The sequence below is a fragment of the Tupaia chinensis genome, unplaced genomic scaffold (assembly GCF_000334495.1).
Source record: "Tupaia chinensis unplaced genomic scaffold, TupChi_1.0 Scaffold000414_1, whole genome shotgun sequence".
In the NCBI taxonomy this organism is placed as follows: domain Eukaryota; kingdom Metazoa; phylum Chordata; class Mammalia; order Scandentia; family Tupaiidae; genus Tupaia; species Tupaia belangeri.
In genome coordinates, this window is record NW_006159919.1 from 1,904,323 (window position 1) to 1,909,347 (window position 5,025).

The 5,025-nt window shown below is 40.4% G+C and overlaps 1 pseudogene; it reads left to right on the forward strand.

Moving 5' to 3' along the window:
• Nucleotides 1-3,636: 3,636 nt before the first annotated feature.
• On the forward strand, nucleotides 3,637-3,740 carry LOC114008908 (uncharacterized; annotated as a pseudogene).
• Nucleotides 3,741-5,025: the final 1,285 nt, after the last annotated feature.

The window sequence follows — 5,025 nt, forward strand, 5'->3', positions numbered from 1 at the left end:
AGACAGAGAGAGAGAAGAGGGCAAGTGAGAAAGCAAGTTGCCAGCTTCAGGGCTTGAACTGTGATCTGCCATGTGGAAGTCCAATGCCTTTAATCACAACACCACCTGCCAACCCCAAATTTTTAACTTTTAATCTAAAGTAACAGCTGTCTACTATTAATTCAACAAGTGTTTATTAAGTATCCACTATGTGGTAGGCACTGCACTAGGCACTGGCCATATACCATGAATAAAATTACATGGAACCTACAATTATAATAGGTAGAACAGTCAGTAAATACATATGAACATGTATTTAATAATTTCAGTTGTTATTAGGTATAGGGAATGAGAGTTCTATCTTACATATGGGGATCATAGAACACCTCTCTCATAAGGTGACATTTGTAGAGCAACTCAGAGGAAGTTATATCCATATGGGTTGGGGACAGAGAGATCCAGACAGAGGACACAGTGCCAAAGCCCTAAAGGAGGAGCATGTTGAGTATGTTTGAGGAACAGCAGGAAGGCCAGAGTGGCTGCAGCTGAGGCAAGAACAGCAGGGAGAGCAGGAACGGCAGGATGAAGCAAAGAGATGGGGTAGAAAGGCAAGACCTTGCAGGGGAGGGGTCTCCAACCCCTGAACCATGGGCTGATATTAGCACATGGCCTGTTAGGACCAGACCACATAGCAGAAGGTAAGCAGCAGGCAAGTAAACTTTATCTGTATTTACAGCAACTACTCATTGCTCGCATTATGCCTGAGCTCTGCCTCCTGTCACATCAGCGTTGGCATTAGATTTTTGTAGAAGCACAAACCCTACTGTGAATAGCACATGGGAGGTTCTAGTTTGTGTGCTCCTTATGAGAGGCTAGTGCCTGATGATCTGAGATAGAACTGAGGCAGTGATGCTAGCACTGGGGAATAAATGCAAATACTGCATCGTGGTGAGCTGTATTAGGTCATCTGGAAAGTTGTGACATATTTTTCTGTTTAAAAATGCATCATGACTTTCCTGACAACCCAGTATAATTCTTTCCTTATATATTACATTGTGGTAATAATAGAAATAAAGTGCACAATAAATGTAACATATTTGAATCATCCAGAAAACACACTACGTGCCTACCCCAACCATCTCTCCCTCAGTCTGTGGAAAAATTTTCTTCCATGAAACCAAGGAGGTTGGGTACCACTGATGTAGGCCATAGTAGGGGCTACATGTAGATTTCTCCTGAACACTTAGCTAATGAGATCTATTTAACAAGTTCTAACAAGGTAATACTAGTGTATCCTAGGCATCACTTGGGAGCTTGGCAGAAAAGACTCTTAGACTCCACTCCAGACCTTTAGAGTCAGAAACCATTTAAACAAGATCTCCAGAAATTCATACATACATTGAAGTATGAGAGGCAGCCTCATTGCCTAGTGGTTGAGGAAACCAGATCCCACATGTCCAACTACAACTTGAAAAGCAAACTGAGCTCATGTGTGTATGTGTTCCTAATCCCAACAGGATGGAGTAATGGAAGAGAAGGGATTGTGGTGTTTTCATGCCCCGCTTGGCGTTGCTTTCTCCCTATCTCTCTAACCCTCTGATGAGCACACATACCATCTGGCAGTTAAAAAAAAATGTTTGAGAAGAACTAGTTAAAATTATGGAAGTTAATTTTCTTTCAAAAAGAAATAGGAAACTAAAACTGATACTTTTTAGTTTTCGGATTAGGATTCATATTTCTAATTCTGTATAAAAAATGGAATTTTGATGGGGATTGAGTTGAATTTGTACGAAGCTTGAGTACTGGCATTTTAACAGTATTAAGTCTTCCAGTCCATAAATACAAGATACCTTCCCATTTAGTTGTCTTTATTTTTTTTTTTTAGTGTACAAGTCTTTTGCCTCCTTACATTTATTCCTATTTTACTCTTTTTGATGCCATTATAAATGGAATTATTTACTTAATTTCTGCTATGGTTTCAATTATTTACTTAATTTCTGCTATAGTTTCAATTATTTACTTAATTTCTGCTATAGTTTCAATGTCCCTCCAAAACTTGGGTGTTGAGATTCTGTTGAGATGACATTAAGAGGGTGAAAACTTAATCCAGCTACAGTGTTGAAAGGTAGAGACTCTTGGAGAAGATTAGCATTAAGGTTATTAGAGTAGGGCCCCCATGGTTGACTCCTGGTGGGATTATAAGAAGAGGGATTTAGACCAGAACAAACACATGGACATGGATGAATGTGCTCGTGCCCTGCACCATGCCGTGATGTAGCCAGAAGACCCTTACCAGATGTGGCCCTTGGACCCTGGACCTCTAGCCTGTGACATGAATAAACTCATATTCTTATAAATCACCCAGTTTCAGGTACTTTCTGTTATTAGCGACAGAATGGACTAGAACAATTTCCTTTTTTCTTCCTTTCCCCCCCCCCCCTTAATTTTTTCCAGAAGGCATGTGCACTTGCCAGAGAGAAAAGTGAGAAAGCACTCCCCATGGGGGACAGTCACACTACAATCCCTTTTGCTTTTCTCCTGTCAGAATTTTGGGCACGTACACACACATACCTGGTGTGTTTCTCAAGCCATGAATCTAAGACTCTAACTGCAGTCAGTCATGTGGGATCCAGCCACTTTGACTACTAAGCCAGGGGCTGGTTCAACAATTTTCTTTTCAGGTTGTTCATTAGTAATTTATAGAAATGCAACAAATTTTTTGCACATTAATTTTGTATCCTGTAACTACTGCATTTATTAGCTCTAGCAGATTTATGTTGGAACCTTCAAACACAGAATATGTGCTAGAACAAATAAAATATCCTCTGTGAACAGAGAGAACTTCACTTCTTTCTTTCCAAATTTGGATGCCTTTTAGTTTTTCTTTGCTGAATTGATTTGGCTAGAACTTCTGATACGATAGTGAATAAAAGTGATGAAAGTAGGCATCTTTGTCTTATTCCTGATTTTAGAGAACCCTTTGGACTTTTGGCATTGCATATGATCTTAGCTTTGGGTTTTCTTTCCCCCTCCCTCCCCTTTTAATGTTTTAGCCATAGCGGGCAAGTACTTACAGAGAGAGACAGAGAGAGGGAAAGTGAGAAATCACCCCCCTGGGGGGATGGCCACACCACAATCTCCCCTTGGGATTTTGGGCACACACACACACACACTCACATGCACCTGGTGTCAGTCTCAACCACTGGGCCTGGAACTTGAGCTCTGGTCAGCCATGTGTGATTGCAACACCTTAATCATCATGCCACCTGCTGGTCCCCAGCTTTGGGTTCTTAAAAATGCACTTAATATTGTTTAGGATGTTCCCTCTAGTCTTAGTTTACCGTTTGATTATCACAGTTAATCCTCCAAACTCTTTTCTCACTTGGTGGCTTAATGCAGGTAGACATAGAAATCTTGAGAGCATTTGAAAATGGGAGAGCTACAAAATGGAAGCTTTCATTCCTAGATTTTCACTTGTAGGATTGCTCTCTATCAGCAATAAGTTTTGTTATTGAGAAACAAACGTCTGTGGGTGGGTTCACTGTTATAGTTGCTGACATTACCTTAACCCATAGGCAAAATAATAATTTCCTGAATACAATCCTCTCTCAGTATTCATGGTAGATTGGTTCCAGGACTCCCCCTGTGGATACCAAAATCCCGCTGTGGTATATAAACACGCTGATTAGGTTTTCAAGTTGTTGTATAAGATGTACCTCCCTCAAACCTTGCTATGATGTTAGAACATTACTCATTTGATGCAAAGGAAAAAAAAGGAGAGGAAAAAATGAAAAATAAAAATCCACAGAAGCTCAAGTCCCTCTCATATAAGATGCCATAGAATTTTTATATCACCTATGCTCATCTGTTCAAAATACTTTATCTCTAGATTACTTTTAATACCTGGTACACTGTAAATGCTATGTAAATAGCTAATACATTGTATTTTGAAAAATTCATATTATTGTTATTATTTTTTGAGAGATTTTTGCTATAGGGCATGAGTGCTTGCCAGAGACAGACAGAGAGACAGAGAGACAGAAAGCAATAAATCACTCCCCAGGGAGGAAGGCCACACTACACTCCTCTCTTCATTCTCCCTTGGGGATTTTGGGCATGCATACACATGTGCCCGGTGTGAATCTTAAGCTGCTGGGTCTGGGACTCCAACCACAGTCGACTACATGGGAGTCCAGCGACATAACCATTATGCTATCCTCTTGTCCCTATTTTTTCTAACATGTACAATTAAGGGATGACCCAGGGCATGATGATTAAGGCAATGGGATTCCATGTGACTGACTGTATGGTTTGAATCCCAGACCCAAAAATATGCCTGGCATGTGTAGGGGGGAAGGTGAGAGTGTATCCAAAATCCCAAAGGGAGAGAGAGGGAATAGAAGGGATTGCAGCATGACCATTTCCCATGGGAGGAGGTTTCTTTCTACTTTTTTTTAAAAAAAGGTTTTTGCCATAATGCGCATGCACTCACTAGAGAGGCAGAGAGAGACAATAAGAGAAAAAATGAGAAATTGCCTCCCCCACCCGGGGAGGGGGTGGTCATGCTGCAATCCCTTCTCTTCCATTCTCCTCCTAGGATTTTGGGCATACATGCATGTGTGCCTGATTGATCAAGCCACCAAGTCTGGACATTACTCATTTGATGCAAAGGAAAAAAAAGGAGAGGAAAAAATGAAAAATAAAAATCCACAGAAGCTCAAGTCCCTCTCATATAAGATGCCATAGAATTTTTATATCACCTATGCTCATCTGTTCAAAATACTTTATCTCTAGATTACTTTTAATACCTGGTACACTGTAAATGCTATGTAAATAGCTAATACATTGTATTTTGAAAAATTCATATTATTGTTATTATTTTTTGAGAGATTTTTGCTATAGGGCATGAGTGCTTGCCAGAGAGAGACAGAGAGACAGAGAGACAGAAAGCAATAAATCATTCCCCAGGGGGGAAGGCCACACTAAACTCCTCTCTTCATTCTCCCTTGGGGATTTTGGGCATGCATACACATGTGCCCGGTGTGA